The following is a 22,347-nucleotide window of genomic DNA, read 5'->3' as shown; positions in this document are numbered from 1 at the left end:
ACCTGTTTTGGTGTTGTGCTTACTTCTTTTTGAGTAGCCTTCAAGGGGGCCATTGTTGCCAGGCAGGCATTCTTCATTCATGCTCTCTCTTCTATTCTCCTGTCTCCTTCAGAAACTTAGGCCAGAAACTGCTGCCTAGTATTTCTCAGAGTTATTTTAAACAAGCTGTCTCATTTGCAATGCTGTGTCTCACACAAGAAATGACAACTGAATGATTTCTTCCAAGTTAGAATAAAGTTCTTCTCTCCATAGCCTATCCTTATAACTGTCCTTATCTTCCTAGTAAGCATAGTGCCTTCATGGCCTTTCTGTTTTGGCCATATTACCTGCTCTGTCCCTAAGGCCTGTCTTTACTTCTCCTAGATCTTTAATTCCATGGTTTTTCCCAACATTTTATCTGACCTGTACTGTTCTTCTGCATTCATTCTATGTAGATGCTACCTTCTTCTCCTGTAATTTTCTTTGGTTGAAATGTTGTTCAAGCTTCTTGCAATTTCTCTATACTCCTGCCCTCAAAAGCAGATTTTACCCTATCCCATCACTGTAAGCTACTACTGCCTTATTAAGTAACCTCTTCGCAGGTAGTTTGCAGGGCATCTGCAACTCCTTGATTGCTTTCTCCCCTTTCTCCAATCTCAAAATCTTGTTTCCAGAATGCTTTCTCTCAATAGTTAATGCTATGGCTAATGTAGGTTTTGTATTGGGGTTTCTTTTCTGTTTCATGCCGTCTGTGTGGGATGTTATTACCAGATCCATTTGTGGAGCTCTGAACTTGATTCAGGCAAATGCTGTAGAATGGTATCATTTCTCCCTATTATGAATTCCAGCAGATCATTGAATTTTTTACTCACAGGGAAGCAAGGATGAAATTATTCTTACAGTCCACAAAGTAGGCGAAGATGCCTTGACTGTTGGGCAGTGGCATAGAATGTGATCCTAAAGTATTTTTTTCCTCAGTGGATATGCTGTTGAACAAGTCTTCTAAAACGAGGGGCATTTTCTTGTTTGGTACCATATATTTTACCAAATCAGCAGAGGAAAACTGAAAGTGGGTCTTTTTACCTAATGTGAAGAAAAATAGCTTAATGAAAAGTCTGCACTTCATATACCTGCTATCTTACATACTTCATAGTTTACAGAAGGTTTGTAGTCTGGCAAAATAATTTAGTGAAATGCCAGGCTCCAGAAAATAAAACGTGTAGTTTAGATGCCGTGTCACAGGCAGTTATTTGGGATATGAACTGGAACAAAGGTGTAGGCAAGCAGTGGCAAATGGCATCTCAGAAGCTAAAATTCTGTTTCTTGGTGTGCTCATTCATCAGTGGCATTGCGTTTTAGTGGATTGTCTAATTAGGTGTAATCAGCAGCCAACTGATGAGCACAGCACTCAGCTCAGATTTATTGGAGCATTAATGAATGATCCTCCTCATGCTTACACTGACCATAAGACCGTAGTAATTATATGTTATTTCATATGTAGCATTTATCAGTTCATAAGGCTCCTACCTAAGATTTAAAATAAATCTGGTCTGCAGAAACCTGAAATGTCTACCTTGGGCTGTGGTTGGAGTTCACCAGACACGCTATACTTAATGCTAGCACAAAACCAAGCACAAAAATGTCAAGTGAAGTTAATTATTTTTTCGTAAAATTTAGTACGAATCTGAAAAAAGTCAACTATCCTGAATTCAGGATTTCTGAAAAAAATTAACTGCCATTTGAGTGGGCTCATTCGCACATTTCTAAATTTCTGGTGCAATGATCTAGTTGCAATTCTTCCATTTCTTTACAGCTGACTACCTAAAAATGGAGAGCAGAAAGTGGAAGAACATGTGTTCTTTCACACAAGCATTTTTATGTCACCAGATTGCATGTTGGCATTCTAAGGAAAAGTGACAATACAAATTCCTTGTAGCACAACTATATTATGTGCAGTGAAGAGGGTAAAGCATCAAAGGTAAACAAGATGGAAGTGAGGAAGGCTGTTACAGAAAGTAGCAAGTGACTGTCAGTGTGTGACACATACTGCCTTTGGCCTGTGGGTTTTAGTTGTGGTTGGCAATACTCTGTGGTATTGCTGGCATCAGTTAGCAGCATTTATCTCAGTGGGAGATGCTTTTGTGGTAAGCCAAAGCTTTAATGCAGCTACTATGTCAGGACTAACAGCTGTGTTCTGAGATCATCTCTGCAGCTCAGCTGTTCAGAAAAATATTTTAATATCCCTGAAGGTTTTAATCTTCATGTTTATTACCAGGTAAAGACATTTTCCTTGTGAGTGAGGTAAGAACACAGAGCTTCATTTGTGATGCCATTGTTTTCTGCACAGATTGCACTGACTTTTTTTTTAAATTTGGACAACAGTCTAAATCATCAGAACCCTGATGGTTTTCTATAAAGGGTTTATAAACACATCATTTTAGAAGAGCAGTGAGTGTCTTTGAGATTTGTATATGGCATCTTTCCAATCATCATACATTTTCATGGAGCCAGGCATTTGACAGCTCTGTTCTCACAGGCCATTTTTAGACAATGGCAGTTGCACCATATTGCATAACTGCATCCCAAGATGCACCCAAGCTTCACCTTTGATGAAGGAGAATGATGAAGGAAAGAAACAGTTGAGTTTCCCAAGGATGGGAATATAAGGAAATGTAGCACATTTGGAAGAAGAGTTACTGGCTTAACAGTCTGAATAACATTCTGGCATCTTCAGGGTCTCCAGGAAATGAATGATTCTAGTACTTTCTGAAAAATCACTACAGATCATCTTTGCAAACATTTTTCTGAAAGTCCTAATGAAGAAAGTGGGTTTGGATATTGAAAAGTATGTTAAAGATGGCAAGCCAGATCACAGCTGCTACTGTGACTTAGAAGAGCTTCAGTCTTCCCTGAATTTCTTTTGGGCTGCTTTCCTTTCTAGAATGGTTCAGAATAGGCTGACACATAAGGACTTTAACCTACTTTTGTGGGAATTTGCTATTGCGTATTGAGACTAAGCTGCACAGAAACTCATGCTGTTTTTCATATGCTAAGGACCCATGTTTCCTGAACCTCATATTCTTCCAGAAGAAGACTCAAAATCCATGTGTTGGACTTTCCTCTGTTACCTGCTGTCATTCCAGATGCCACCAAAAAAAAAAAAAGAAGCAAATGTGATGCTCAGCACTTTTCAGCTGTCACAAATATTTGTCTAATCACTAGCAAGGTGGCTTGGTGGTAGAAGATAACATTCTTATTCCTTTGTTGTAACATCTTTTACAGCTTTTGTTCTTCAAAATCTCAGATGATCTTGTTATCCTCCTCTTTATTTCCAAACATAATTTGTTAACAGAGTAAAAAAAAAGGAGACAAAAATATCTAGGGGAAGAATGGCAAGGCAGTTGCATGCTCCAAAACAGTTCAAAATGAAAGTTTAAAATAAATATTGCAGATGCTATTCTTCATTATTAGTTTCCCAAAACACTTTTTTTCCTTGAAAGCAGATTATCATGGCCTCCTCTGTTTTTGTTTAAAAAGATCAGTCTTCTCTGTTTTTTACTGTCACAACCTGATACAAGGATTAATCCATATAACAGTACAAGAAAATTGAAATTGATTTTCATCACAGCAGTCAACAGTATTTTTAGTAGAATGGGTTTGCAAGATGACTTCCAAAAATTGTAGATGAATATAAACCTCAGGGAGCATATACTTCAGCTCTTGAAATTCTTAATTATGGGTGTTCCATCTTATTTAAATAGCAATAAGTAATTTTGCAGGAATGCTTTACAACTAAGCAGAACTACTGGGTTCAATATGGGCATTGAGCAGTTATACTTTCCTAGCTAAGTGGTACTATTCTGAAGTCTTGCCAGAAATATTCTCTGTATTTTCTTAGGAAATATGAGCAGGATGATAAGTTAGTTTGCATATTAAAGAGTAAATTGGGAAGCACTATTTCTAGAGATTATTAAACATTAATAATCCCTTTGAGAAATTATCATTTGGAGATGCATATTGTGGAGCAAAATTCAGCTTTGACATTTGATTTCAATCTTCACATACATTATTGGATTGGAGCATAAACTATTTCCAGCCTTGCCAACAATTACTTTGGCTTCTTTGGAAAGTGAAGTATATTATGATTATAATAAATAAATGTTAAACAAAATTTGATTTCTTTTCAATTAATGTCATGGTACCTTACCTCTAATTACATTACCAGGTAATTAGGGGAATAGAAAATGAAATTATGAAAGCCAACATGAGACATTCTTAGCATTGGTATTTTAATATTGATTACATTATAGCATGTTTGATAAAATTATATGTTCAAACAGCATTTAGATAGAAGTCTTTAAAGGTCTCCTGTCTGGAAAAACATTTTGTACATACTATTCTGAGAGTTTTCTTAAGAGATAACAGAAAAAATACATTTTGGTTTTATGCTTTGTACTGTCTTGTGACATCCAGTGTTAGCAAACTGGTAACAACAAATGAGAAGGCTAAGGCACTTAATAACTTTTATGCTTCTGTCTTCAGTGGCAGCCTCGCTTCCCACACCTCTTGAGTGGATGGATAGCAGGATGGGAAAGGGAAACAAAGTCCTTCCCACTGTATGGAAATATGAGGTTCATGACCTGAAGAAACTGAATGTACGTTAGCTAGCCCATGGGATCTGATGACATGAATCCCAGAGTCCTGAGGGAACTGGCTGGTGTTGTTGCCAAACCACTCTCCATGACGTTTGAAAAGTCATGGCAGTCAAGTAAAATCCCAGGTGACTGGAAAAGGGAGAACATCATACCAATATTTAAAAAGGGCAGAAAGGGGGACTCCTGGAACAACTGACCTGTGGGTGTCGCCTCTGTGCCTGGGAAGATCATGGAAGAGATCCTGCTGGAAGCTGTGCTAGGGCACATGGAGGACAGGGAGGGGGACAGCCAGCATGGCTTTACCAAGGGCATGTCCTGCCTGACCAACCTATTGTCACACAAAGACACTCGTGACTTTGTGTGTTGTAGTGACTACATCAGTGGACATGAGAAGGTTTACAGATGTTGCTTACCTGGACTGCTAGGTGGATAAGAAAGTGATTGGATGATGACATCTACAGGTTATTGGCCAACAGTTCAGAGTCCTAATGGGCATCAGTGACAAGTGGTGACCCTCAGTGGTCTGTGTTGGAACCAGAGTTATTTAATATCTTCATTAACATGGTTCACAAGGCCAGATGCAAGGTGTTGTACCTGTGATGGGGCAATACCTGGTATCAGCACAGGCTGGGAGATGAGAAGATCAAGAGCAGCCTTGGTGCAGTGCTGGTTGACAAGAAGCTGGACATGACCCTGCCATGAGCACTCCCAGCCAAGAAAGCCAAACTTGTCCTGGGCTGCATCCAAAGCAGTGTGGACAGCAGGGGAGGGAGGGGATTCTGCCCCTCTGCTCTGCTCTGCTGAGAGCCCACTTGGAACCCTGCACCCAGGCCCGGGGTCCTCAGTCCTCAACATAGGGAGGACATAGACCTGTTAGAGCAAATCCAGGGAGGCCACCACGATAATTAAAACGATGGAGCTCTTTTTCTATGGGGAAAGACTGAGACAACTGGGATTGTTCAGCCTGGAGAAGACAAGTCTCCCAGTTTACCTAATTATGGCCTTCAGTATTTGAAGGCAGCCACCAAGAAAGAAAATCAGCTTTTTACAGGGCATATAGTGATGGCATGAGGGGGAACAGATTCAAACTGAAAAAGGGCAGGTTTAGATTAGATATTAGGAAAAAATTCCTTAGTGTGATGATGGTGAGGTCTAGAAGAGCTTGACCAGAAAAATTGTGGATGCATCATCCCTGGGAGTACTCAGGCCAGGCTGGGTGGGATTCTAATCAAATTGGTCTAAAGAAAGTTGTCCCTGGCCATGGCAAGAGAAGCTACGTGGGCTTTAAAGGTGTATTACAAACCAATTATATAATTATCCTAGTCTACAAGGAGAGGCAGAAATTGGAGAGTACAAGTGACAATGTACATTGGGTCTGACTGAGATGGAGTTCAATTTCCCATAGCAGCCCTCACAGTGCTGTGCTCTGCATTGATAGCTGGAAAGGTGTTGATAGCACACCATTATTTTGGGTAATTCTGAGCAGCACTGATGCAATGGCAGCACTGCAGCACACTTTCTGTCATCCTGCATCACATACGTAGGCCAAGAGCAGGCAAGATCATGGGAGGTGACAAAACTAGGTCAGCTGACCATATTTGACTAAAGCCATGTTCCATACCATATGACATCAGCTCAGATACAGAAACTAAGAAAAGGAGGAGAAAGGGATGCATTCATTATTTATATTGTTTGCCTTCCAGAGTAACCACTATGTTATTGTGGTTGAAGCCCTGCTGCCTGGGAAGTGGCTAGAGGTTTCTTTCTGATGGGAAGTATAGAACAAAATAATTTTTTTTCTTTGTGCATGCGCAACTCACAGCTTTTGCTTTAGTAAACTGTCTCATTTCAACTTAGCTGAAAAAAAATTGTTTTCCATCTAATTTTTTATTCCCTGTCCAGCTCAGGAGGAGTGATAGAAGATAGACACCTGTCATCCAGGTGAGGTCAACTCACCACAAAATGTTGTGTTTTGCTACATGATAAGCTATGGTTACACCATGTTATATTTACCAACTTTTTCATCCAGACATTTAACATTTAAACATGGATAGGCCATATTTAATCCCAGCCAGTAAATAAGCACCGTACAGCCACTCACTTAAATAACTCTGCTGAGTAATTCAGAATAGTAAAAGTGGGAAAACACGTAAATTGAGATAAAGGGAGTTTACCAAATAAAGCAAAAGCTGCACAGACCAGAACAAGGAACTAATTTATCACTTCTCATCTACAGGCAGGTGTTTAGGTGTCCAGGAAAGCAGAACTCCACCATGCACAGCTGTTACTTGTGAAGACAAACATGATCACTTTGAATGTCTCCTCCTTCCTTTTCCTCCCAGCTTTATATTTGGTGTATAACACATAAAGTATAATGTTGTGGGATATCCCTTGAGTCAGCTGGGTCAGTTGTTCTGTCTTTGTCTCCTCCCAGCTCCCTGCACACCCCCATCTCCTTGGTGAGATGGGTGAGGAGCAACAAAGGCCTTGGCACTGTATAAGCCCTGCTTAGCAATAACAAAATCAGCCCTATGTTATCAAACCTGTTTCCAGCACAGATCCAACACAATGGAATTCCATACTAGAATGAAGAAAATTAACTCTATCCCAGGCAAAACCACCTTGGACAACTATTGATATCTTGTCACTATGGAAGTGGAACAGAATTGTTGACATTCAGCTTGGCTTTCAATGTGGTTGGTGCATAACACGCAGACACATTGTGCCCAGTTAATGGTTTCTTACAGTGCAGAAAACCCAGAGAAGGTGTTGTTCTTCTGCTATCTTCATAATGCTTGATGCCCTCTGCTTCTAGCACAGCCCAGTCCAGGAGTCCCCAAAACATTTTATTGGATCAGACTTGAAACATGAAAATTGCCAGGTAGGTTTCTATGTCGTATCTCACGCACCAGATGCTCTGGGTGCTTCAGTATGCCCAGGTGACATGGTTTCTGGTGCACCAGGGGCTTTGCTCCCCAACAGCTACTGGATTTTTTCATTGCCTAACAAGAATATGATTAATTCATGCAATGCATTTATTACTGGCAAGTTGAGGAGGAGTAAAATCCTGCTGTATTCATCAGCATATATTTTGTTGGAAGTCTGAAAATGACTGCATATAATTAGTAGTTATTAGAGACAGTGATGGTTATTATGTATTGCCCTGCTATAGAGGTGTCATTCCCTTGTCATGCTAGACTCAAACCAGTGAACTCTTTAGGAACAAGAATGTGAAGTTTCTCTGAATAATTTTTCAGTAATTGTTATATTTTTGGAGGGGAAAAAAGAAAATAAGCATAGATGAAAATTTCAAATGAGTACTTTGCCCTCCTTTTGAAGACTGCTAAAAACAAAGTGCCTGTTCTTGGCTGGTACTGAAATTGCTGTCATCAGTCATCCTGCATTCAAACACCACCATGCTGGACTTTTTGCTGCCTTGGTGGATGATAGCTGCTAGAATGAGCAGGTGGCCAGCAAAGTGTGCAGTGAGCAGTGCTCAGCCTTTGCACTGGTGACATTTTCCATCTTGGAAGAGACTGAGAGGGCAGAGTAAAGCGCAGGTAACTGGCTGTGGAGAATGTCAGCCTTCTGTGAACACAGCCAGTGAAACAACACCATGTACAGGCAGTATTAGCAAGCTCCATCTCGGACCCCTGGAAATGATCCAGTTTTGGTGATGTTTTGTATGGTTTTTCCCCTAAGCAAACTGGTACCAGATAGCTGGAAAGGACTATTTAACAAAGTGTTGTACCTTTCTATCATTTTTTCATTATATGGTGCACAGTCTGAGAGAAAAAATTCAGGTTCTGTAAGGGGGAGAAAATCTTTCTTGGTGCAAGGATTATACTACCCCATCAAGAGAGAGCTAAGTTTGTAATGAGATCGGTAGGAAGCACATATGCTTTCAAGAAGAGAAAATAGCTTTTCCTGTGTGTCATATCTAGTGAGCCAGAATTTTGCAAAATATGTCTCATACCATCAGGGTACCAAAAACTGTTATGGCTTCTTCAAACTTTAAACATACTCTGAATTGGTGAAATGCCAAAAAAAAAAAAAAAAACAAACACTCCAAAAAACATAGGGCAAGTTCTTTACAAATTGGTATTCAGGATAAAAATAAGAGTTGAATAAGCTTAATCAAAATATTTAGATTAAATTTTGACCCTTAAAGAAATTTTAAACTGTTTCAAAATATTAACTAAAATTAGCTAAATAAAGAACACATAGCATAAAACATATTTTTTTCCTCTAGAAAGTAGCAAAACGGCCTTCTTCCACTTAGAAAAGCATTTTTCTTCAGCTGCCCTAACCAAGCTACTAAAACAAAAAACTCCTCCTGTCAGACTCCTCATGTCTTTTCAAGGATATGGGTTTGTATTACTCCCTTTTCATGTTATCTAGTCCCGGTAAAGAGCAAAATCACTTGTCAAAGTAGAATGGCACTGGCCACAGGGAAGAAATGGGGAGCAGGCATTAGCTTTGTATGAGTGTGTATTCATGCTTCAAAACAGAATGAGGAACTGTTGACCCATGCTAGAATTCAGTTCATTAGGATTGTTTCAGATAATTGATTGATTACATAATTGCATAGGGCAAGTTTTATATGTTCCTAAAGCTAAATTTGATGAGAAACTGGAATGTCAGTCAGAAAAGAAAAAAAAATAAAGCTTTCTCTGCTGCAGTACTTAATCAGATTGAGCTTAGAACAGAAACAGCTATTGTGTATGTATTTATGATGTAAATGAAGATGAGAATGAAGAATGTTTTAAAATTAGAAAATAGGTTGTGTTTTTATAAAACCAACCCTTAAATACAAGAACAAGATAGAAGGGAGAAGAAAAAGGACAATTGAAAACTGAAAATAAGACAAGCAATTGGGATCTTTGAAGTGGAAGATATTTATACTATCTGACTGTATACAAAAAATCTTCAATATGAAGGGAGAGTCTTTAAAAATTAATTTATATAACTTGGATTTCTACAAAGATACATCTGTGAATTACTGGTTATTTACAGAGGAGTTCACTTTTACTATCCTGTATACCCTTTGAACCATCAAGCAGTCTGACATTTCTGACATTTTAGTGTCATCAGCAAACTGACTGAGCTTGCACTCAATCTCCTCATACAGGTTGTTGATAAAGACATTGAACAGAACGAATCCATTAGTGTGCATTGCAGTAGAGGAACCTGCTATGTTTATGTTAATTAAAAAAAACAAGCAGTTATTTAATCTTGCTATGACTGATTTATAAGAGATCTTCCTGTGTGCTTGAGCACACAAATGTCAAGGTTTTTCTTAACAATGAAGAGAGTTCCTTAAAGTATTCAGTAACATAAACTTTAAAATAATATGGAAGCAATAGCTTTGGAAAAAAATCTGTGTTCTCCCAAGATCTAATTCCTTAATGTGTCTGCTGCCATTCAAAATTACACTAAATCACGTCCAGAGCAACAAACTCTCTATCAAAGATGCAACCTCAACAGCTGAATTGGAGTTTGTATAGCTAGATGATGGCCCATGTGTGGGGTGCTGTCTGGGGGAATGGCACAGGTTACACGATGGTTTTTACAAAACAGCATTGGGGATGCTCCCCTCAGTAAACTTGCAACCCTTCCACAAGCTCTGCTTTTTCTAGTGTACTGAATGCTGTGTGCTATTATTCATATCTCTAAAAGAGTAAGGAAATGCTTTCCAGGGAGAGAGGTCTGTGCAGTGACAATTCTCATAAAAATGTGCAGAGTCAGGGGAGCCTGAGTATGTGTATGCCTTTGTACACAAAATGAGCAAATTAATTTTTCTTCATTTGTCAACGTGAGACCTAGACCAAGACTCTGTGTGACAGCCTATGAAGTGCAAGTTATAAGTGGCTGATAGTGAAATATTTCACTGGAAATATTTATGCAACTTCAATTGAGTAGTCATGCCTAATATTTTATACACTCTATATTGAATTATGCATCAAATATCTATCTGCCAAAGATAATATATTCAGAATTGTAAAGGCTAGTGAATCATCTGGAACTATCAATCTGTGCATACCCCTGTTGTGATGGAGGGACAAGGGATATACCAGGTGACATTGATGTGTAAGAAGTTAGAGAGCTAGTACTAGCTTTACTTCTCAAAAAAAAAACCCCAAACCATATGTCCCTTATTAGAGAACTTTTTGAATATGATTTTATTGATAGAATTATATGTGCACCTCTACTTGAAGGGAAGAATTCACTTTGCATTATGGTAAGGCCAAGAAGATTTTCCTGAATCTCTAAGATCCATGGTGTCAGTCAAATGTATAAAATTATTTGCATTTATTTATGTGCAACATTACTTTTGGTAAGGTTGGTTTAGTCAAGCAGTAGTTGAATTCAAAGCTTGATCTTCAAACAGTTTTACCTGTAATGAAACTCTGCAGCTCTAGAAAAGGCTAAGACTATTCACAGAAGTTTTGAGAAATCATGTTTCTTTCTAATATGGTGGCTTTTCAGGGAAGCATATAAGAATTTTGTAACCATCTTTTCACTCTTAGGATACAGTTTGCAATGATATCTCTTCAAATGCTGACTATCTTGTATCACTTAGAAAAGAAAGTGGCACAATTAAATTAGGAAGATATTTTCTTGTGCTGTGCAACAGTTGGATACAGCCCCTTCATAGTATATTGCTGGCAATGCCCAAATAAGAAGTCCCTCTGTTTTGAGGGCAGGTAGGAAGAATTTGTTATTGTATCACCTACTAAGGTTCAATAGTATAAATATTTGTGTATATGCAGAGATATATAGGTGTGATGCATATATAATTTTTTCTTTTTCGTTTAACAATATGTTTGAATCTAGCCTGGCTAAAATATCAGCCAAGTTATTGTTTATCCCATATGATTAATATTTTGGTAAAAACCAGCTTTTGGTTAAAACTTGGCTTGAGTATTCACTTATTGCAGAGAAAGCAGTTACACAGCTTATGGTGCTACAGACTGAGGCCTCTGTGATGTTGAATAAGTTTTTTGTGGACGTTGTATGGCCAGTGAATATTTGAGGATGAGGAAGCTGAGCTCCTGCACAGGTTAGGTTCTGAACAGCCTTCCAGCATCACGCCATGCACACGTGCATGTGCACATCCACACAGACAGAGCAAACAGCCTCAGCAGGTGGGTTGCAAACCTCTTGTTGTGCATCTTTTAGTGAAAAACATTGATGCTGCAGAGATACCAACCTCAAACCATAAAGTAATAATGTAAAAGTAGCTGGAGAAAGCTATTGACTGGATCATCTGAAGCTGGACTATATGCAGGTCACTGCATAGACACAAATAACAGGGTTTTTGTTAGAGAGAATGACGGATTTCTTTGTCTGTCTGTTTTGGGGAATGTTTTTAAAGCCCCAGTTGCAGAAATAATTTATACAATCTTCTGTCTATAACTGATGGGTTGCCTAGCTCAGCACCTTGGAAGACCATGCTACCGATTTAGAAGCTTAAATCAATGTTTAATTTTAAAAGGTTGTGATGTGAACTGTAGTTTGACTTAAATGGAGAAAATGTGGCATTGTTTCACCTTTCTAATCTTTCATTTGTGTCCACCAAATATGTTAATGGCATGTAAAGAAACGATTTCCCAAAAAAACTGAAAAACCAAGAAATCTGTGGCATCCTGTGGAAAATATGGGCACTATGCCATGTTCATTCATGTGTATTTTTTCTGTGACTTAATAATGACTAGAGTATTTCTAAACTTAGTGTGAAATATTATTGAAGAATAATTACTTTTTCTTGCTCAAGTGCACAGCCATTTAAAATAGTTATTATAGTTTGGGAACGTGTTTATTACAGAGAATTTGCTGATGAAAAAAATAATTACTTGGCTCTGTGATGTTTTCAATTCGAGAAAAGCAGTAACAGCCTACTGTTGAGATTATTGTACTTTTCATTAAAGCAGCTGGTATTGGCTATTCTCAGAGTGAGGATATGAACCATTGTTCTGATGCAATAATTACTGCTTTCATATGGAACCATCTGGTTTTACCTCTGTTCTCAGTATTTTTAACATTGGTAAGAAATAGTGAATATTCGTAAAAACAGAGTTTTTTTGTAATTTTCAAATAATTAGATGTATTTGTTTTATTTCAGTTAATTTAATACAGGAGACTAGACTTTTAGTTTATTCTTCAACAAAAAAATAATTTCTAAGGACAGGCCCTGAATACAATTGGATGGTCTAGCAGAATCATAATGCAATTTGTGGCATTTTTGTGGGTTGGGACAATTTTGTTTGATTGCTTTTTGTTTTGGTTTGATTTACTTTAAACTTTGAAACATTATGTAAAGATTTGACATTAGCAGCATACTTGATAGAGTCTCCAGTGCTTTACGTCAAATGGAGTGCTTAGTCATGGAGTGCTTTTTCACAGTGTTGCTAGAAATAAGAACACAGTTGAGTTAGGTGACTGGGTGTCCTCTTTAAGATTAATTTAGATCTGTCTTAGTTCAAAAGACATAAAATGTAGCTTCTCTATTCACCAGTTCATAGAGCAGTACCAAACTTTTGAGTACAAGGTTCTGAAAAGAATTAAATACCTAATGGTAATGCAGCCCCTAATCCCGCAGGCTTGGAAGAATGAGAAACATATCAAGGCTATTTGCTTTTTCCTACATCTGTCACAAATCTCTGAAATGACTCTGGTTAAAGTACTGCTAATGACTAGTTCAATTACCTTCAAAAGGATTTTGCTTCTTCACAGTTCAACATTTTAAGACAACTCAGGTTATCAAATGAACTTCCCTTCCTTGTCTCTCAGTGGTTTTCTCCTTTTCAGATACAGCAGGGAGCATTTCATAGTTTCAAGGGCATTCCTGGCAGGAAGTACATAATAACATTAATTGTAAAACTCTCCGGGTACTTGTCATAGTGCTGAAGAGATCAGCCTGCACTGGCATTGTGTATTCAGATAACACTCTACAAGCAGCAGGATGCTTGAATTTATTACTGCTGCCAGAAAGCAGGCACGGTTTGCTGATAGTGGTTTGTCATCAGTACTGTGCAGTTTTGTAAGCTGATGGCAATTTTATTTCATATTTTGCATAAGATTTTTTGGGCAGGTCCTAGTGCACTTTGAAAAGTTTCGTAATAGCTGAAAGATAGAGTCAATCTGCTGACTGCAGAGCATTAAGATGGCAAAAAATTATTAAGACTTAAAACAAGTCAACATTGATAACTCACACACATGGGAGTTTTATGATGAAAGTTGCATTCCAGCATGCAAGCTAGAGTTTTGCACATATCTAAAATGTATGTTCTGCAATCCTGATTGTTATTGAAGTAACTGAATAACCCTTGCCAAAGAGTAATTCAGGCACAGAATTTTACTGAAGATGAGAGGATCTCAAGTGAATAAATTAACCAACTTTTCAAATGAGGAAAGCTGAGTCATGCTGATCTCTAGATGCTTACTATTCTAAAAATATTCACCCTGAAAGTTGAGGTTGTCATGTCCTCTTGGTGTGTGAAAGTAAAGAGATGCTAATGGAAAGCAGGGGTGGAAGACTCCCAAAAAATATTTTCTCAATGGTACCTGAAGCCTCATCTCTTGAATCTTGTCAAGGAACCTGGGCAGATCTGGCTAGCCAGTTGGAGCTGAAGGATACTGGTACTGTCGTTGCTGAATTCTGGAAGTCCGAAACTCTTACAAGGAACTCTTCTGTATTTTTCTTTCATATTTGAATATATGTTGTATTTCTTACATTATTTTGTGCATTATTAATGTCCTCTGATTAAGTTGTATTTAAAATACTAAATCTGATATCTTTGATGTACCCTTGAGAAAAAAAAATAATCAGTCTACAAATATTTTTCTGAGTTTTGTGAGAATTTTCAGAGTTCATAGTAAATTTTAGTTGTATATGAATTATTTCAAGACAAACATAATTTTTTACTGCTTTCTGTTCTTTCTGGATGGCTCCATATGACTGGGTATTGATACTTTTATTACCACATTCTCACCTTATTTCCTAACTCTCGCTGTGAAAGAAATTTGGTTCTCCTATTGCTGTGTTTAAAAGTGTGATTAACTTTCTACTGTCACTTTTTTGCGTGTTCCTTGTAGGATGTTTAATCGCAGTGAAAAAAAGTCCCATCAAAGTCCCAATTCATTTTCTTCCCTATCCAACCTATTTCTTTTTTAGCATGATAACGCAACCTTCACTTATTTCAGATTGGCTTCAGCACTCATAGGGAAAATTTTTCTCTGTTATATGAAGGATTCTACCAAGTTTCTTCTAATCAAATCATTAGCGATGGTAAAATCAAGAAAATGTGAAAAAGCAAGCCTGCTTTTATGGACAAAATTTCATTCAGGAACTTAATTTCATTTAATTTTGAAAGCAAGCACACATAAGTAATTTATTCAAGAGCTAGAGAAAGACAAAACCAGAGATCATTCAAGGCATTGTTAAAATTAGTCTTGTGCTCTTTTTGGTAAACATGTAGCAATTAAAATTTAGATAAAATAATAATAAAAATTTATTTTAACTAATCATTCAAAATAAGCAGTGAAAATGGCATGTATTCCTTGAAACAAAACTCCTGTCTTTTGTGTGATGCTCTGATATGGGTGTCTTAGCACAATTACTTAGATAGTAGTTATCATAAGGAAACACCACATCATTTTCTGAATAGATGTTGCAATTAATTGACAGTGTCATTTTTATCTCAGGATACAGCTATTGCTGGGCTTTTGGAAAATGCAAGTAATATGATAATTGAGGCTGGTATTTGCCTGTAGTTTGTGCACAGATTTAGTGGCTGTACTGAATTGCTGTATCACAAGGAGGCTTAAGACCTTATTAGGAACCTTTGTTTTATGGAAATACTTGGGAGGAAGTCCATCCAAATGCTGGGAAAAAAAAAATCAGTAATAAATATAGTAGGAAAAGTATCAGAGAGAAATAATTGGGTTTTCCACATCTTTTCCACAGAAACCAAAATACTGCTCTTTTACATGCATTAAAAAACATATGTTTTTTGAGGTTATTCTGAAGTGTTTGCAGAGACTCTGTATAAGCATTTTTTTGCCTGCCTATAAAAGTGAAAATTAGAATAGCAACATGATGCAGAAACTAGAGCAAATAAGATAAAATCTCTAAAGAACTTACAATATTGAGCACATTCATTTTATAAAAAATAAAACCTGCTAGAAAAAGGAAACCTTTTAAAGTACCATAGAAGACTTATTAATCATGCTTGCATTAAAATAATTTTAATTTCCACCCAAATATTTCTTGAATAGGAAAGATTTTAGATTATAGGAAAAAATATTATAAAATTATAATACCTGGCTAAAACCAGGTAATCAAGATGAGGGCATATGCTTAGCACACAGTCATGTTGTGTTTTAGTGCCAGAGGTTTCTGTTTAGAGAACAGAATATTTGTACCTATTTGTAGTACAGGATATTGGGAATTTTCACAGAACCATTCACAGGCCATCTGGGGACCTTTTTACACTTTACAGAAACATACCTAGTCTATTGTACAAGGTATACTCTCTGGTATAGCTACATATCTCCTGTAGATATTTCTGTAGTATTTCCACATCTCTTTAAATAAAAGCTGCCTTCACGTAGGGGAGAGGGGAAATCAAATTGTTCCAGCAACTCTTGGGAGAATTTCTGATTTCAGTCAAAAGTCCCTGAAGTACATGTATATGTATTCTTTTATACCTGACACTGAGGAGAAAGAATTTTCTTTAGTATACATGTAAATTGTTGCAGCAGTGACATTTTCATCTTTAACTGTAGAGGAGTTTCAGCCTGGTTACAGGACTATGACCTGCCAACTGAACGAAGCATCTGTGAAAGCAGTGTTACAAAGCTCCCCAGAAAGCACCTCTTGTACAGCATGTCTGTACTGAAGCTTCTTCTTACTGGTATCTTCAGTCAACAAAGAACCCAAGCATTGCAATCCTTGCTTTGCATAAGAAGCAGATAGTGAAATAGTAATCTACAGGCAGAATCCAACACACTGTCAATGGGGAAGATGGAGTAATTGTTATTTATGTGAAGCTGAAAATTGTGTATATCCTCCTGTAAAGAATTATGCTTAATGACCACTGTGATTTTTTTTACTGGTTTGGCGAGTACACATATTTAGATTTTTTTTATCTGTACAATTTGCAAGTATTTGTAGTCACCTTAGTACAAGTAGGCCTACATAAATGAAAACAACAGTCAAGTGGGAGTAGCTCACAAGATTATTTACAGAAATACTATATGACTCAAGTAAATTGTTTTATTAATGAGTTTTGCTGAGTTTCAACAGAAACTTGGACTGGATATGTGTTTAAAAGCTGGAAAGCATAGATGGACTTTCTCTTATAGGAATCTTTCTTAAGTGCTTCCTTAAAACATTTTGAGTAAATCTAATCCATCAAAGTAACATCTCTGAAAATTACATTCATCTTGATACAGAAATATGTGATTATGAGTTTTTAAATAATCATGACCCTATGAACATGACCAAATTATTTAAAGTGTAGAAAAACATCCTGAATGAGAGTTCTAGTGGCATTAAACATGACTTCCAGTAAAAATAGGGTGAAATACATTTAATTTATCATTGTTTTCTTAAGTTAAGACGTTAATATACGTAAAGACATCAATTTTTCATTTCAAATGTGGGAAAGTGGAAGTGAGGGAAGTAATAGTGCTGCATTACAGACAGAGTAGTCCAGTTGGAGAAGATTCAAAGGCAATGAACAGGAATGACTGGGGGTTATAGGTAGTATTTCTCCATTGAAAAACTTCTTTTTTTAGCCAAACAAAACACAGCTGTGTTATTCATGGCAGATTTTTGCCTTGACACAAATATTCCTTCTTCAATGTAAGCATAATTATTCTATTTTTTGAAGTGGTAACAAAGAGATAACGAAAGAACACTTTTTGTACAATTTTTGTTGCTAGAGATGGGTGTACATACACATTGATATAATACTCTACTTCCTCCTCTTCCTGCAAAACACAGTATTTGTGCTGACCAGAAGTGTCCTGGACTAAGAAAATTATATTTGGGCTGATGTCTGTTTTCGAAAGGAATATTCATTTTTGTTTCAGCTTTTGCAACAAGTAATTCTTTTGTTGTTTTTTAAATTTTTTACACAATGCAAGGAGGGAGTTTTTCTTTCATCTTGTCCAATGGTGCTGAAACAGAAATAGCCAGGAAAATAGAATACCCCTTGGTCATTCGTGTTACACTGTGTTCTGCACCATACCTATTCTCAACTAAAACTATTAAAAATCAAAATATGAGAATATAATTTGTAGTATTATTTCTGCATTATTTAGTTCTGTAGCTGTTCCCTTCAATTCACTGATTAAAGCCGTATAATTGGCAGTAGATCTTACAAAGATAGAACTGTAGCCCTATTGGTTAGAAGAAAAAAGCTTCTTTAGATATTTGTAGAATTTCATACTGAACTGAATGTGCTTTTTAAAAAAATCTCATTTTTGGAGACCTCTCACTTGAAAGTTTAGCTTCCAGGAGTTACTGGAGACTGTGACAGGTAAACCCAGGAGTATATAATGCCACACAATAGTTTTTGAATTTGGATAGCATTAGGGTGCTTCTTTTTCTTCCCTATTTTGTGCTTAATAAGGAAAGCTGATAGCACTTTCTTGTAGTTACAAGATATGCCCAAGATTTATTGGATCTATTTCTCCATAGACTTTGTCAGACTGTGTAAACTTTCCAATCCTTTATTTCTGTGTTTTAATACTGGGAATATGGCTTTATCTGGCTTTTTGTAAGTTCTCTGAAATAATGCTTTTTCATTGGTGACTTGCATTCAGGCACCAAATGGAGTAACTAACATTATTACAAATATATGGATGACAAACAAAAATGGAGACATTAACTTAAAAACATCTTTTGCTATTTTGAAAATGTTGTATCTGAAGAAAAAATTATTTGTATAAATTATTTATAATCAAATGTAATAAGAGAAACACCATAAGTTTCAATATTAACAATTCAATAATATTTGAATTATAGTTGGAAGAGGAAAAGAGAGAAGAATAAGGGTTTTTTATAATATTTTATTTATAGGCAGCATGACAAGACAGATAGTTGAATTCAGTCCCATTTTTCTGTCACAAAAAGAAATGTTGGTGCCTGGGCAAAATTTTTACCATAATTTGGATTTCTGACTCTTATAAAGATTGGGAAAGTAGAACAGACATTAAACCTGGAGGTAAACAGTTTCTTATTCAAATATCTTCCTGAAAAGCTATGTTTGTATTTTGTGCAATTTACACCATTATTATCACATAAATGATAAGAATTTAACAGAAAAAATTTGTACCAGAAATGTCAGTGGAATCTATACCTATTCTCAGAGTTTATGAGAAATACCTGTATTACCCACTGTATAGAGGTCCAAACTTTTTTTTTTTTTAAATTTATGTGACTGCAGAGAAGAAAAAATCCTGAATAGTTCTTCAGCCTTCACCAATAACCTCATGAATTCACTATGGTGATAAAAATGTACTTCCATTGCAAGATGCAGATATTTTAAAACTTACTGGACTTGAAACCCTCCTAATACATCTGATATACTAATGAGACAAATTGCTGTCTCATTCATGCTCTCTGTATAATTTTCTTGGTAAGGACTAGCTTTTTAATTGGCATGAGTTAAATTACAGCCTATTTATCCTTTTTGCTGTGCTTCTTTCTCCTGCCATTGATTCAGATGATGAAGTTACTAGAAGAGAAATGACCAAGCTTGCAGAAAATGTTGAACAGTTCACTTGCACTGAAACAAGTCCCAAGAAATGTTAGTAACCTTTACATAAAAGATAGTAAAGGGCAAGATGTTGACTGTAGCTCTTAGGTTGGCAGTCTTCTTATCAAGAGCTGCAGTAATGTCTTGGTTTATGCACTCCATTTGCTCTCATTGAAAATGCAGACCAGGCATATCACATACTTAACATTCAGCAAGAGTGGAATCAGGGCGTCTTACAAGAAGTTACTGTGTCTTACAAGGAAATGCCTGTTAACAATGTGTTAAGCTGAACTTGAGAGGCGAAAAGGACATCTGAATTATGAAAATCTAGTTTTTCAATAATATTACAACAGTAATACTCATAAGTGAGTCAATCTTTATCTAACAAGGCCAAGTTCTTGTCTTTACATAGCCAATAAATTTCATATCTGGCTTATATTGACAGCTATTTTATAAATTTTTTATTTTTTTTAATACACACTCCATTTTCATCTTGTCCTCTGAGAAGATGGTACAGCTTTTTATAGTAGCTAAGGAATGAGAGCAGCAATCCCTATTTCTCTTTACTGTTATGTTTTTCATCTTTGAATTCCTTCTAGGCCAAATATCAAAGAATGAAAGCTCACTAACAAGACCAATCTGGCTGTGATGAGGGAAAACCTTGATTAATAATTAAATGTATATTTTAGGCAATGTTGTTGTAGATTGTGAGGATTTTTTTCTTAACACAAAATATTGTGATATGAGATAGATGCAATAGTTTTGAATTGTGCTACTTGGAAAGAATGGTTATATTGGGTGCCAAATTCTTAACTAAACACTGACATTAGATTTGTTTTTAGGTGTGAGATGGTCCACAGCTGAAACAAAAGAGGCTTCTGAGTTACTCAGAGCACAGTGTGAAACTTTTTCCCCTCATCTTCCTGAAGCCTCCAAAACTACCTTCAATATTAAAGCTGCACAATCCTTCTAAGGTCTAGTAAATTTACAGGAAGCCTGGGGATTTCATGTTGATTTCTCTATGTTTTTATTTTTCTCTTTTATCATGAAATTGCCATAATCTGTTGTTTGTCTTCCAGAGGTTAATTTTAAAGCTAATTTTCCAAAAGTATTGTTCTTTATCCCTTTGTACAATGATAAATGAACCTCCAGAGTCACACCCTTACTTTTTAGTACCTGGTAAGCATTTTTGCAGAAAGGTAATGGCATGATGAGTGTATAGACAAATAAGCAGATAGTATTTTTTTGATTTCCTATTTCTGTTGCATATACATTGCCTTAGATAAGGTAAATTGATGGAATAAAATTAGTAAAAGAAGAATAATGATTTGCAGCCCATGGAGAGGAGAAATGATGGATTATTAGAGCTCAAGAAACATCCTTTTTTCTTTACCTTGTATGTCCTGTAAGAACCTGAGACAAAGTGATTTTTTTTCAGAATTAATGTAATTGCATGTTTTCTATATAGCTCGGCAACCTTCTGCCCACCCCCAACAAAACTGGCTTTAATTTATTCTCCTATGGTAACCACAAGAAATTAGGAGTATGAAGATTTTCCCTTGCTGATCTCACTGAGGTTTTCTCAGGACACCAACTTCCAAGTAGGGAAAATTATTATTCCTGTCACATCAGTAGCACTTAGTTTATCAGAAATACTGAATTATCAAAAGTAGAAGTCATCTATTCAATTTATTCTACCTTTTAATTGCTTCTGTATTAGTGTTCATATTTGCATAAAGAGTTGAAAGTTTATTATAATGGTTTTTATATTTTATATTTTATCTCATGCAAGCAAATGGCAATCACTTCAGTAAGCATTTGTGTCAATTATTTTTTAGTAAGCATTTGTGTCAGTTATATGAAGATATTTGAGATCATGTTACTATGTGTTCTAGCTTTACAGTGATTTAGATGAACTCAAATTTCACATTCTCCATTTTCTCTACAGTAGAAATTGCATCAGTGATTTAAATAAATTAGGAGACAGACACTGTACTAGGAAACACCAGAGATTCAAAACACTGATGATTAAATAATTGGTGATGTTTGCGTTTAGTCTTCATCAGTATGGACAATTCCTAACATGATGATTCTTGGTACTAAAACACATTTCAGGGAGAAAAAATAAACGAAATAACAGCAACAAAAATAATGCATTTCTGAACATAACATAAAGGCAATTCTGCAAATTTGTAATATGTATAGGAAAAATTTGTAGAAAATACTATGTAAGGTAAGCACATTTTAATTTAAAAATCCATAATGATATGGCTAATACTGCTTAAAGGAGGTGTCATGACTGGATTACTGAAAATATTAAAATATGTATCTGCCATTTATACTTCTATATTTTGTGAAATGCTATTAGACTTTGCAAGCTTTATCTGTATTTTCTTTCTTATAGTGTACTAATGGAAATGTTCTTCCCAACCTTTCTTTGGAACTTGCTCTGTAAAAAACAAAATACTTTCTTTCAAATTTTTAAGAGAAAGTTTCTCTTTTGAATATAGTATGTGACTAAACAGCCAGAAATTTTTTTTTTCTTTTTTCTTTTTTCTTTTTTTTTTTCGTATTTGATATTTCAGAACTAATGTAGAAATCCATTTTTCCTGTGCTAAACCATCTGGTAGGGTTCGGGTAGAAGTCCTGCTCCAGATCAATGTAGTAAATCGTTCTTGTGAGTGCACTGGCATTTGGTCAGCGGTCAAACTGCTACAGATATCAAAGTGCAAATTGCTCATTTGCGTCTCCCCAATAGTACCTGGATTATATTTCAAAACAGAATTTTATTTTAATCCAAAAAATTTTGATAATATGATGTGAGCTCTAGTTAGGTCTGCTCTAAAAATCACCTTAAATATATTTAACAGTACTAGTTTCTTGTGTATGGAAAAAGAATATCTTCTAAGCTGTCTAAACCTCTGCTACTCAAACAGAACAGT

The 22,347-nt window shown here is 36.2% G+C and overlaps 1 protein-coding gene across 6 annotated transcripts in view; it reads left to right on the top strand.

Moving 5' to 3' along the window:
- LINGO2 (leucine rich repeat and Ig domain containing 2) overlaps window positions 1-22,347 on the top strand; it is a 478,753-nt gene that overhangs the window by 89,681 nt on the left and 366,725 nt on the right. The window lies entirely within an intron of this gene.

Source organism: Passer domesticus, chromosome Z (assembly GCF_036417665.1).
Source record: "Passer domesticus isolate bPasDom1 chromosome Z, bPasDom1.hap1, whole genome shotgun sequence".
In the NCBI taxonomy this organism is placed as follows: domain Eukaryota; kingdom Metazoa; phylum Chordata; class Aves; order Passeriformes; family Passeridae; genus Passer; species Passer domesticus.
Note: the sequence above shows the minus strand (reverse complement) of the source record. Positions and strands in the feature narration are given on the sequence as shown.